Source organism: Zalophus californianus, chromosome 5 (genome assembly GCF_009762305.2).
Source record: "Zalophus californianus isolate mZalCal1 chromosome 5, mZalCal1.pri.v2, whole genome shotgun sequence".
In the NCBI taxonomy this organism is placed as follows: Eukaryota; Metazoa; Chordata; class Mammalia; order Carnivora; family Otariidae; genus Zalophus; species Zalophus californianus.
In genome coordinates this window covers 24,772,973-24,787,283 of record NC_045599.1, presented here as the reverse complement: position 1 = coordinate 24,787,283, position 14,311 = coordinate 24,772,973, and positions in this window count along the sequence as shown.

The window sequence follows — 14,311 nt, the reverse complement described above, 5'->3', positions numbered from 1 at the left end:
GAGATTTCTTTTTTGATCCATATGTCCGCATGAATTTTTGAATTAGCTTGTCATTTTCTGCAAAGAAGCCAGTTAGAATTCTTATTCTTCAATAAAAATAAATGATTTCTAATGATCAGAAGTACTTTGGAACCACTGTAATGGCAATTGAGGTCTATAATACTCTCCTCCTTTATCTTCATTCTTGCTCTGAATGTGCCACTTTAAAACAGGAATGATTTGGGTGTAGCTGGGTAGTCAGTTAAGCATCTGACTCTTGGTTTTGGCTCAGGTCATGATCTCAGGGTCGTGAGATCGAGTCTTGCGTCAGTCTCTGTGCTCAGTGGGGAAGGAGTGGGATGGAGCGGGGAGTTTGCTTGAGATTCTCTACCTCTCCCTCTACCCCTCCCCCGGCTTTCTCTCTCTCCCTAAAATGAAATCAATTTAAAAAATCTTAAAGAAAATAAAACAGGAATAATTGCTAAATGATTCACAATTCCTCCTAGTATTTTTTTTTTAAAGATATTTATTTTTAAGTCATCTCTATATGCAACATGGGGCTCAAACTTACAACTTCAAGATCAAGAGTCACTTGCTCCACTGACCAAGACAGCCAGGCACCTTTCTTCCAGTATTTTTGATGGCATATTACAAAATTTATTTTGTCACTATTCTTTCTCTTATTTCCTCTTTTTTGATGTATCTGTCCTGCTGTGAATAGCATCAACAGTTCCTGAAAATAATAGAGCCCAAAGGTGATCACTAGCTAGAAGAATGATAAGAATCTTACTCTTGAGAGCAATAGTTTTATCCTTTTTAAATTTTATTTTTGTCACATCACATTAGATACTTCTATTTGGCCACATAGCACAGGATGGGTTCAGGAGAGCATTAAACTTTGCTAAGACTACATTTTGTCCTTCAGTAAAGCATTTTACAGTTATTAAAGAAAATTAATTAGGTTCTATTTCAAGAGGTCTTTCTCTGGATTTTTGTTAATGCTCTGATTTTTTTTTTCTTTATCTGCTATAATAAAAGGAGTTGAACTGATTTCCCTTTCTGAGTTCAGGAAATGTCTCATTCAATTATTTGTTTGCTTTTAACTACTGTTAGGCAGAAAACAAAGGAATGAACTCTCTTTCTGATGGAAATAATTGGTAAATTCAGCATATAGTATGTATTTTTCTGTTTCTACTATTTATATTCCATTGAATGTGGCTATAAGTGATTCAGGGAAAGATGGCTGTCAGAATGCTCATGTTTACTAAAAGGAGGATATAATTCTTCTTAATATTGAGATATCACATGTCTTCAAGATTCAGCTATTTGCTGTGTTTAGGAGTCTGTAAAAGGTTTTGTTTAAGAGTACACTTAATCATGATGAGCTACTGAGTAATGTATAGAATGTTGAATAACTTAACTGTATACTTGTAAGTAGTATATCAGTGTATTTTAACTATACTGGAATTAAAATAAAATAAAAAAGAGGTTTTGCTATTTACTCTTCTGGAATTGCAATGAATAGCATTTCTCTTTGGAAAAATATTAATTACCCTCTGTTGGAGTCCCCAAGAGGACCCCCAATAAATAGTACCTCTCTTCCTTGCTTGAGTTACGGACAAACTGAGAAAATAAAACAAAGAGTAAAAATAGAAATCTGCATTATGATTACATCTTATTATTGGTAGAGATGAGGTTGAAGAATATGGCCCTAGGTCTGTAGCCATGTGTTCTTACTAATACTCATCCCACAATTAAACAGATTTAACCCAGGAGGGGTAAAGGAACTGGGGGAGTAGCAGGGGATATGAGCTTCTAGAGGGCAGCTGGCTTCTAAGAGGAAGAACAGCAGAGCAAGAATTTGCATTAGTGGTTATTCTTCAGAGATTTACCAAACAGATAAATCACCCAACCCTCTTGAGATGGAGTGGGGAAAAAGGGGAGAGGGTGCTTAGGAAAAAGCCTTCCTCAAGGAAGCCAGGAGAAGAAGAAAGGAGTTCCATTCCTACATTGCCCAGGTCTTTGTTCTTTTAACCCATTTATTTAGCTACTAAGCCTGTGGTCAACCACTGGCTGTTCTGTTTAGTACCCCTCATAAAACTGCTCCTCCCAAAACATCCACTTCTCTTCTGGGCATCATTCTGGGACTGTTGGTGGGAGTTTAGATTTTGACCCAAGAAGGCTAGAAAATGGGTGAGAAAGTTCACTTATTAGTTAATACTAAAGATACTGCATTTCAAAGGCTGAAAACTAATCCCCCACTTCCCATTCTAAACTATGTACAGTCACCATGCCCAACAGAGTGTATCAGAGGTTCCACATGAGACTGAATGAATATATTAATATATAATAATTAAATAATAAAAACTGAAAATATGGAATTTCATCAAATGTGAATGTAAATCTTCTCTCATTATCAAATTCCCAGAAAAAAACTAAAGTCTAAAGATAAAATCTTTTTGCAAATTTTATGAACCAGAGATAATTAGGTACAAAGGAATTAAAATCCCAAATCAAAATTTCTTGTTCTTTTGAGCTGAAAGTCTGAAGTTAAACATTTCTCAGGCCCCAAACTTATCCTCTCAAATTTCTTTTTAAATTTGGTTTTAGCCAGGGACAGATGCTTGAGTGGGGCTGGGGTTCCTTCTATAGCCATGGTTTCAGCTGGCTGTCATGTAAGGAGTATGCTTTCTTTAGAATTTGAGAAATAATACCTGTTCGGAGCCACGTTTTTCCTGGGTCTCCCATTTTAAAAACTCAAAAGTGTCCACAGACCCTATCATAGCCACAGATTTAGGAAAGATTTTTCTACCCCAAGAGCAGGAGATGGGGGAGAGCCAGACCCCACTCTGCTTCAGCTCCGCTCAGGAGACAGGGAGTGCATGAGTCCTTGGGAAGAGAGCCCCAAACTGGAGAAAACCCACTGTCAAGAAAACCTAGATTCACAACTACATGGAAAAGAATGAGGCTGGACACTTTCTTGCACCACATACAAAAATAAACTCAAAAGGGATTAAATGTTTAAATATAAGACCTGAAACCATAAAACCCCTGAAGAATACATAGGCAGTAAACTCTTGGATGTTGGTCTTAGCAATATTTTTCCAGATATGTCTCCTCAGGCAAGGGAAATGAAAACAAGAATAAACTATTGGGACTACATCAAACTAAAAAGCTTTCACAAAGTGAAGGAAACCATCAAGGGCAATGACTGCCTTTGAATGAAAATGAAAGGGCAATCTACAGAATGGGAGATGTTTATAAATGATATATCCAATAAGGGGTTAACATCAAAAATATATAAAGAACTCATAAAATTCAACACTATAAAAAGCGAACAATATGATTAAAAAATGGTCAGAGGACCTAAATGGACATTTTTCTAAAGAAGACATACAGATGGCCAACAGTCACATGAAAAGATGCTCAACATCGTTACCCATCAGGGGAATGTAAATCAAAACCACAATGACATCTCACCTCACACCAGTCAGAAGGGCTGGTATCAAAAAGAAAAGAAATAACAAATGACAACAAGAAATGAAGATGTGGAGAAAAGAAATTCTTGTGCATTGTTGATAGAAATATAAATTGGTGCCGCTACTATGAAAAACAGTATGAAGGTTCTAAAAAAAATTATAAATAGAATTTCCAAACCATCCAGTAATTCCACTTCTGGGTATTTACCCCAAGAAAATGAAAACACTAATTCAAAAAGACATACGCACTTCTATGTTCACTGCAGCATTATATATAACAGCCAAAATGTAGAATCTAAGTAGTCCATTGATTAGATGAATGGCTAAAGAAGATGTGTTTTATATATATATGATGGAATATCACTCAGCTAGAAAAAAGAATGAAATCTTGCCATTTGCAACAGTATGGATGGACCTAGAGAGTACAATGCTAAGCGAAATAAGCCAGTCAAATAAAGACAAATACCGTATGATTTCATTTATGTGTGGAATCTAAAAACAAATGAACAAACAACAACAAAAAAGAAATAGTCTGATAAATACAGAGACTAAACTGGTGGCTGCTAGAGGGGATGGGGTGGGGAGATGGGTGAAATAGGGGAAGGGGATTAAGTGGTACAAATTTCCAGTTATAAAATAAATGAGTCACAGGAATGAAAAGTACACATAGGGAATATAGTCAATAATAATGTAGCAACTTTGCATGGTGACGCATAGTGACAGCAATTATTGTGGTGAGCATTTCCTAACGTATATAATTGTCAAATCACTATGTCATACTCCTTTTCTTCTCCAGTATGATCCACCCCCAATGTGGGGCTCAAACTCACAACCTTGATTTCAAGAGTCGCATGTTCTACCGACTGAGCCAGCCAAGCACCCCACTATGTTGTACTCTTGAAACTCATATTTATGTCAATCATATTTCAATTAAAAAAAAACCCACACTCAATCACCATATACTTCTCAAAACAAACCTGCAGGTCGGGTGTTCCTCCTTTGCCTCTGTATTTGTAAGAGTTTTCCAGGGAAATAGAGCCAACAGAATGAAGATACATATAAATAGATATAGATACAGATTTAGATAAAGATGAGGAGACTGATAATAGGAATTGGCTCACTGTGGTTATGGAGGCTGAGAAGTCCCAGTATCTGTCATCTGCAAGCTGGAGAACCAGGAAGGCTGTTTCTATAATTCAGTTCAAGGCCTCAGAATCACGGGGCTGCTGGTGTAAGTTCCAGAGACTGAAGGATGGAGAACCAGGAGTTCCGACATCAGATATCCAAGGGCAGAAGATAGATGTCCTGGCCCCAAATGAGAGAGAGACTGAGTGAGAGAGAGAGAGAGAAAATTCTCAAAAAGAATTGAAATGATACCCGCCCACATTTGCCAAGGTGGATCTTCTTTACTCAGTCTACTGATGTAAATGCTAATCTCTTCCTGAAACAGCCTCACAGATGCACCCAGAAATAATGTCTGATCAACTCTCTGGGTATCCCTTAGCTCAGCCAAATTGACAAATAAAAGTAACTGTCATAGCCTCCTATGGAGACACAGTATAGGAGGACACTCCTTGGCTGTACTTCCCCAGTTCTGAAGTTTCTAAGCAACTGCCCAAGGTCAGTTAGCCCCCTTATTTGTCTAGTCCTCTCTTATGCACAGGACTTCAGGTTAAAATTAACCTAATTTTAATCCTGAGGACACCTAGACCCCAGGCTGCTTGGTAAAGGCTTAACAGCTGGCTGGGGGTCGTTAGGGGGGAGCCTTGATTTGTAGTATTGGCTGATTTCCACGGCATAAATACTCCCGCCAGGGCCAATTTCAAGCTGCCAACTCAAAGTGGAGTTGAGAGGAGATGTGCAGTAGCACAATATTATATAATGTTTCCACCATATAAGTACAATACATATAAATATTATCAGGAATATAGATAACTGCAAATTGTAGTAAAATAATTAGGAAGTGATGAATTTTGAGTATTGTAAAAAAAAAACCTTTCTATTTTTAAATAGTAATACATTCACTAGAAATTACAAAATATAACAGGGAGGTTCTGTGTATCTATCACCCAGTTTCCCCCAATGGTAATATCTTATATAATGATCATATATTACAAAATTCAGGAAATTGAGATTTTTATTGCCTTTAATTTTTTTTAAATTTTACTTTTTTTTGAGAGAGAGAGGGGGGGGGGGCGCCTGGGTGGTTCAGTCTTTAAACGTCTGCCTTCGGCTCAGGTCATGATCCCAGGATCCTGGGATCAAGCCCTGCACTGGGCTCCCTGCTCAGCGGGAAGCCTGCTTCTCCCTCTCTCATTCTCCCTGCTTGTGTTCCCTCTCTTGCTGTCTCTCTCTCTGTCAAATAAATAAATAAAATCTTAAAAAAAAAAGACAGAGAGAGAGTGCGCATGAGCTGGGAGGGGCAGAGGGTGAGGGAGAGAGAATCTTAAGCAGGCTCCTTGTCCAGCAACGGAGCCTGAGGGACTCGACCTCACAACCCTGAGATCATGACCTGAGCTGAAAACAAGAGTCAGAAGCTTAACTGACTGAACCACCCAGTTGCCCCTAAATTTACTTTTAATTGTGGTAAATACATGTAACATAAAATTTACTATCTTAACCATTTTTCAATGTATAGTTCAGTATTGTTGTTTATTCACAATGTTGTGAAAGTACCTCCAGAATTTTTACCTTGCAAAAAACTGAAACTCTGTACCTATTAAATAACTCCCCACTCCTCCTAGCCTCAATCCCTGGCAACCCCCATTCCATCTCCTTTGTCTATGAATTTGACTACTTTTGGTATCTCATATAAATGGAATCATACAGTATTTGTCTTTTTGAGTCTGGCTTATTACACTTTTTTTTTTTTTTTTGGCTTATTACACTTAATGTTGAAGGATAGCTGGAAGAAAGGCAGGCAGGGACAAGCCCCTGCCCCCCAACTCCCCCCCCCCCCCCCCGGCCCCGGCCCTAAGAGGAAAACACCCTTAAAAGGATTTTACACTGCCCTGGAAGGAGCCCTCCACCCTTTCCCACGTGATAGATAGATGACAAAAACCTGATTGGATGACAGGTGCAGGGTTAATCAGATTAAAATAGCCCACCAACAAGCCCATAAAACCCCCTAGACTTAGAAACTCTAGTGGTAACCCCTATCAGATACACTCCCTCTTTGGGAGCTTTGTACTATCACTTTATTATCGCTCAATAAACTTTGCTTTGCCGCCCACCACTCTTCATCTGGTTGACCTCTTCATTCTTTGAAGCAGTGTGACCAAGAACCACGGAACTAAAGGAGAAGGAAATCCTATAACAGCATAATGTCCTTAAGATTCATGCATTTTGTGGCGTGTGTCAAAATTTACTTCCTTTTTACGACTGAATAGTATTCCATTGTGTATATATACCCCATTTTGTTTATTCATTATCTATGGATGGACACCCTACCTTTTGGTTACAGTGAATTATGCTACTATGAACATGAGTGTTGCCTTTGTTTTTAATGTAACTTATTTGTTAGCTCGTATAATTTAATTTTTAATAACAGCTGTATTTAAAAACCGGCTTGCAAGATTCCTGAAAATACAACAACTCGCTATGGAGCCATCATACCAGCTCTAGCAACCAGTGGATCGGAGTCACTTCAGCAAGGGAATGGGGACAATTTGTTCCAAGATAGTGGCAGAGGAGAAAAGCAGAACAACATTTCCCATTTCCTTATGTTATCTCCTGCTGGGCTGCTTCCTGTTCCAGGCCAAAGCCACCATCCCCCGCACACACCAGTTCGAAGCACTTCCCCCATCAAGGATTCCTCACAGTTTTCCTTGTTTACATACTTGGGGGTCAGTCTTGGGACAGGGAGCTAGTACTTCTGACAGTTCATCATTCTGTCCTTCTGTGTTATCTCTAGCATTTGCAATGATATTTCCAACGGTCAACGGTGAAGGGTGATGAGAGATTGCCTATGTGCTTTTAGAGGAATAGGACTTCTTAATGCTGTGCTCCAGGCTTACTGGAGCCTTATCTTGGAGCAGAGTATTGTGTGCCTTGAAAGCACATCTTTCTTATTCTATCCCTTGGCATTTCCAGGGGAGAGAAGTCTTTTCGCTTGTCAACAGTGAGTTTCCCCTTCTGGACAATCTCTGGAGGGAGGGAATCATCCCTGGAGGCTTTGTGGACTGCTTGAGCTTTCCTGAATGCCTAATGTGGTTAGAGAATTTCTGCTTGGATTGCAAAGTGGGAGAATGGGACTTAGGAAGTAATAAAGATACAACTCAAGCAGAGCAAAGAAGGCCTATTGTAGTTATGGTTTGTAGTACACTGTTAATTTTCCAGAAAAGTGTGTTTTTTTAAAAGTGTAGCATACAATTAGAAGTTGTAGTAGGGCCATTTACACGGAACAATTATACTTTTGATGAGTGCTTTTCATAAACACTAGCCATGTACTCTGGGGACTCATTACATTTCATTTAGATGACACATTTAAAAATTCATAGATCTTGATAGGAAGTTGTAATTAATCTCAATTTCTCTTCAGGGAAGAAGCTGAGAAGTGTAGCAGCATATTATGAGGTATAAGTGAGAGACTTAAAGAGAGGGGAAAGCCTAAGGCAGGCAGGCATGCAGGACTGGCTCTTCAGCCGTCGTGACCCAGGACACTGCAGAGATAAGCAGCACAGACCAAATTGCAGAGGCTCACAGGGGGCTGGGCGCACAGCCAGCTGCCCATGTCCACTTTTTTCTGCCTCTTCTTTAGGGCCTCGGGGGCAGTTTTGGCACTAGGGAACTCCCTTCTCCTCCCAGATATGGCTTATGACTTGGTATTTTTGAGAATTATTTAGTAAGATTACAAGGGGTGTGTTCCTGTGCCCCCCCTTTTTGCTGATTACACAGCACACACCACCCAATGACAGCTGATCATTTATTTATTGAATAAATTTATCTCGGTATTCCTACCACGTAGTCTGCCAATGTGTTATTTTTCCTTGGGGAATAGACTTTGCTTTCTGTACAATAAGCATCAATTAAGTCTTGGGCAGGAAGTCCTACCTGTAAGAATATCAGTTAGATGTATTAGATAAAAACCTCAGAGACATATCTTAGCAATAAGTAAAGGGTTATTTTGTGTTCTGTTTTGTTTTTCCCTTGCCCTGTTTGCAAGGGAGTCCAGCTTTCAGAAGTACTGGCTCCCTAAATTAAGAGAACAAACTATAGTTATAGTTCAGTATACGTGGCTGCCAGCAATTCTAATTAGATGGCACTGAGTTCAGTTTTGATCAAAAATAAAATGATGTTTCTGTGTTTCGGTAAAGGAAACCAGGGTGTGGCTGTTATTCTTGGCTTACCATGGAATGCAAGGATTTTAGGAATCTTACTCTTTTTGCAGATTATGAATGTAACAAAGAGTCTGCCCTTGAGCACACTTTAGTCAGGTTCATTGGAACTCTTCCCTCACCTGGTCCTGACTTTTGGAATTCTATGTCTTTCTCTGCATTGCCTAATTTTAGCAAGAATCCTGTCAAGTTGGTTTAGTCAGAATCTCCCACCTTCGCTATCTGATCACCCTCAATATCTGAGTGGGTTCCTTACCCTCCACTGTTCCCCAGGTGGTCTGATTACTCTGGCCTGCCTTCAGCAAGAGTCTTGTTAGATGGGCTTAGCCAGAATCTTCTCTCACTCCTGATGTTTCCTCTTAACAATTCTACATTCACCTACCTTGCCTCCTCCCACCCAACTTGCTCTTTGGCAATAAATTCCCCCTCCCCTTTTTAAAGATTTTATTTATTTGACAGAGAGAGACACAGCGAGAGAGGGAACACAAGCAGTGGGGAGTGGGAGAGGGAGATGCAGGCTTCCTGCTGAGCAGGGAGCCCTATGCAGGGCTTGATCCCAGGACCCTGGGATCATGACCTGAGCTGAAGGCAGACACACTTAACAACTAGCCACGCAGGCGCCCCTAAATTTCCACTTCTCCTTGCTGTATTTGGAGTTGAGCCTGATTTCTCTCCCCACCTACAAAACTCCATTGTAGTAGTCCCCTTTGAATAGTTTTTGTTACCATCTTGAAAATGTGATTGCATATATATTTTTTTTAACATATGAAAACTTGCTTAGCTGAATGGTGAACAGAGTTGGGTTAAGGACAGGATGTGTCTTTTTCAGGTGGCTAAAATTTATTAGCTTAACTTTTAGAGGAAAGTGTTGATTTTAATTATTTTATAAGTGTTTTATAAAGACATGTGGGCACACATGCACACACCCCCACTTTCATTATGAGAACCTTATCACCTGTAGTAGAATTTGGAATGTCAGCTAATCTCTGGGCTTATAAGAGAAAGAGCAGCAGCTGGGAAAAGCAGACAAAGATTGAGGAAGGTAAATCCTGAGAGAGGCTCCTGGCTCATCCATTCTTCTATAAACTCTTACACATTCTCCCATCCACACCCCCCTGCCCCCCGCCGCCAAATGCCTCATTTTCCTCAATGTTTTACTTCATTTTTTTTAATGCATGAAATTCCACCAGATGAAAATTAACTTGGGTTAAGGAATATCATCATTAAAAATATGAAAAATCTAGAGGGTTGAATAACTACTCAGTCATTTATAGTTAGGGTGAGTGAGTCCTTTTGTGTATTCTTCTTGAGTCACACGGGGATCTCCTGGGATGATTTATTCGGCTATATCAGAGATTATATATGAAATTCATGAATTAATGCACATTATAAAAATGCCAAGGGCGCCTGGGTGGCTCAGTTGGTTAAGCGTCTGCCTTCGGCTCAGGTCATGATCCTGGAGTCCCGGGATCGAGTCCCGCATCGGGCTCCCTGCTCAGCAGGGAGTCTGCTTCTCCCTCTGACTCTCTTCCCTCTCGTGCTCTGTCTCTCTCATTCTCTCTCTCTCTCTCAAATAAACAAATAAAATCTTTAAAAAAAATGCCAAACAATTTGGGTATATATGTAGTAAAAACACAATCCACTTATCTCAATTCCTTTTCGCCACATAGTTCCGAGCATACTTATACAAGTACGTTTTTCACTGAACAATATATCTTAAAGATCTTTCCATACCAGTGTACAGTGATTAGTTCAAATTTAAACAAGTTGCTGCATGGTATCACATTAGGCGGACATAAAAAAATTACACACTAAAAATTCAGCTTTTGTTAAAATGAGGAAAAAAAAAAGAAACTTTCCAAATCTCAATGGTAAAGAAAAATCCAGGGCGGAAAAAAAAGGATGAAGCTACTCATCAGGTTAATTTCCAGGAAGAAGGAAGTACGCTTAGAGTTGGTTATCTCAAGAACACAGCAGACAAAACTTGAAGCTAAGACAAAGTTCTTTAAGGTTAATTTTATCGATGTTCTCCTGCAAACACAGTTATACTTTCTTTGAAATTTTTAAGTGTGATAACCATCTACTAAAGGTTATAACCTGTACACTTAAGTAAATACAAAATAGACTCTTTACAGGAAACTGTAATACACTCTAGGGTTTGTATTTGTTCAGGAAATTAAAAATTTTTACAAGCCTTTGATAATAACTCTCATTCATCTTATTTTTTTTAAAGATTTATTTATTTATTTGAAAGGGGGGGAGGGGCAGGGGGAGAGTCTTAAGTAGACTCTGCACTGAGCACGGAGCCCAACTCCGTGGGGCTCAATCTCATGACCCTGATATCATGACCTCAGCTGAAACCAAGAGTCAGAAGCTTAACCAACTGTGCCACCCAGGGTCCCTGATCTCACTCATCTTGTATCATATTAATTCACTGATAAATAAATTATGTAAATTCTCTTGCTATGTAATGGAAAATAACTAGGCTCAAAATTGGAGAGATCTTTCTCTTCTCGTTGGTTGAACAAATTAAAAAATTTGGCATCTCCAGTAGATATATTTTCCAAACCAAAATACAAAATTTCATTCTTTAACAAGAGTATGAAAGCACCATAATATTATATGGTGTTGCTGCTCCCTGATGAGCATTTAGGTTGATTTCTGTATTTAACTATTAAAACATCTGTGACAAAACATCTTTGTATAAACTTTTGCAAATATGTGCAAATAGGAGAGAGGTCTAGAATTGGAATTTCTACATCAAAACATACGTGCATATTATATTTTGAAAGAAATTGTCTTCTTTAAAGTTTCCATATTTCTAGCAGTATATAGAATATCTTTTATGCAGTATGATCACCAACACTGCATTTTAAAAGATAGCTTTACTGAAACATAAATCACATACTGTAAAATATCCCAATTTAAAGTGTATCATTCAATGATTTTTTTAGTGTACTCAAAGAGTTGTATAACTATCACCACAATCTAATTTGAGAATATTTTCTTCACTCCAAAAAAGAAACCTTGTATCCATTAGTAGTCACTCTCTATTCTCCCCTTTACTCCTGGTCTTTCAGCCCTAGGCAGCTACCAAACCTCTTTTTCTACAGATTTGCCTATTCTTGACATTTCACATAAGTCAGAATCATAAAATGTATGGTCTTTTGTGTCTGGCTTTTTTCACTTAGCATAATGTTTTCAAAGTTCATTCATGTTGTCGCATGTATCAGTACTTCATTTCTTCTTATGTCTGAATAATATCCCATTAAATGGACATAACCCATTTTTGTTTATCTATTCATCAGTTGATGGACATTTGGGTTGTTTCTATTTTTTGGCTATTATGCATATAATGCTGCCATGAATATTTGTGTACAAGTTTTTTGGAGGACATATGTTTTTGTTTCTCTTGGGTATATACTTGGAGTGGAACTGCTGGGTCATATGGTAACTTTACGTTTAACTTTCTGAGAAAATTGCTGAACTGCTTTCAAAAGTGGCTGTATCAATGGCCAACAGGCACATGAAAAAGTGCTCAGCATCACTCGGCAGCAGGGAAATACAAATTAAAACCACAATGAGATGCCACCTCACACTGTCAGAATGGCTAAAATTAACAAGTCAGGAAATGACAGGTGTTGGTGAGGTTGTGGAAAAAGGGGAACCCTCCTACACTGTTGATGGGAATGCAAGCTGGTGCAGCCACTCTGGACAACAGTATGGAGGTTCCTCACAAAGTTGAAAATAGAGCTACCCTATGACCCAGGATTGCACTACTGAGTATTTACCTCCAAGATACAAACATAGTTATCTCACAGGGCATGTGCACCCCCATGTTTATAGCAGCAATGTCCACAATAGCCAAACTATGGAAAGAGCCCAGATGTCCATCGACAGATAAATGGATAAAGAAGATGTGGTATATACGTATATATATATAAAATGGAATACTACTCAGCTATCAGAAAATGAAACCTTGCCATTTGCAATGACATGGATGGAACTAGAGGGTATGATGCTAAGTGAATTAAGTCAATCAGAGAAAGACAATTATCCTATGATCTTATTGATATGTGGAATTTAAGAAACAAAACAGAGGATCATTGGGGAAGAGAGGAAAATATAAAACAAGATGAAACCAGAGAGGGAGACAAACCCTAAGAGACTCTTAATCATAGGAAACAAATTGAGGGCTGCTGGAGGGGAAGTGGGTGGAGGGATTGGGTAACTGGGTGATGGACATTAAGGAGGGCATGTGATGTAACGAGCACTGGGTGTTATATAAGACTGTGAATCACAGCCTGTACCTCTGAAACCAATAATACATTATGTGTTAGTTAATTGAATTTAAATTAAAAAATAAAAAAAATAAGTTTGGTCATCCATTGTACCAGTTTTCAGAATATCCTGAAATAAAAAAAGAAAAGTGATCCAGAAACAACAAGTTTTAACATTAAAAAAAAAGTGGCTGTATCATTTTACAGACCCATGGCAACATATGTGGGTTCTGATTTTTCCACATCCTCACCAACACTCATTATTGTCTGTCTTTGATTCTAGCTGTCACAGTGGGTTCAGGAGGTATTTCACTTTGATTTTGATTTTGATTTTCCTAATGAATAATGATGTTGAGCATCTTTCACTATGTACATTTAGGACATTTACACATATCTTCTTTGGAGAAATGTCTATTTAGATCCTTTACTCTTTTTTAGTAATTTGAGTACTCATTTACTTATTTGGGTAATCTTTTTACCATTGAGTTGTAAGAGTTCTTTTTTTTTTTTTAAAGATTTTTATTTATTCATTTGAGAGAGACAGAGAAAGAGAGAGAGAGAACATAAGCATGAGCAGAGGGGAGGAGGAGAAGGAGAAGCAGACTCCCCACTGAGCAGGGAGCCCCATGCAGGGCTGGACCCCAGGACCCTAAGATCATGACCTGAGCCAAAGGCAGACGCTTAATCGACTGAGCCACCCAGACGCCCCGAGTTCTTTTTTTTTTTTTTTTTAAGATTTTATCCATTTTTCAACAGAGAGAGAGACACAGTGAGAGAGGGAACACAAGCAGGGGGAGCGGGAGAGGGAGAAGCAGGCTCTCCGCTGAGCAGGCAGCCCAATGGGGGGCTTGATCCCAGGACCCTGGGATCATGACCTGAGCCAAAGGCAGACTCTTAACGACTGAGTCACCCAGGTGCCCCTGAACTCATTTATTAAAAATATTTCTTATCTTTAAGTAATCTCCACACCCAATGTGGGGCTCAAACTCACAACCCCGAGATCAAGAGTGGCACGCTCCACCAACTGATCCAGCCACGCACCCCAACTCATTTTTATATACTTACTAGCTATTGTTAATGTATCTAATATAGGTTGCCTAGTTCTGTATTTTGCCAAGTTTGGTCTGCTCCTTTTGTTTAAAAAAAAACCTAGACAACAAAAATGTGAATAAAATATTCGCTTCTAGCCTCCTTCTTTGCAGATACACCTTTTAAGAACTTGGAAGATGAGATTTGA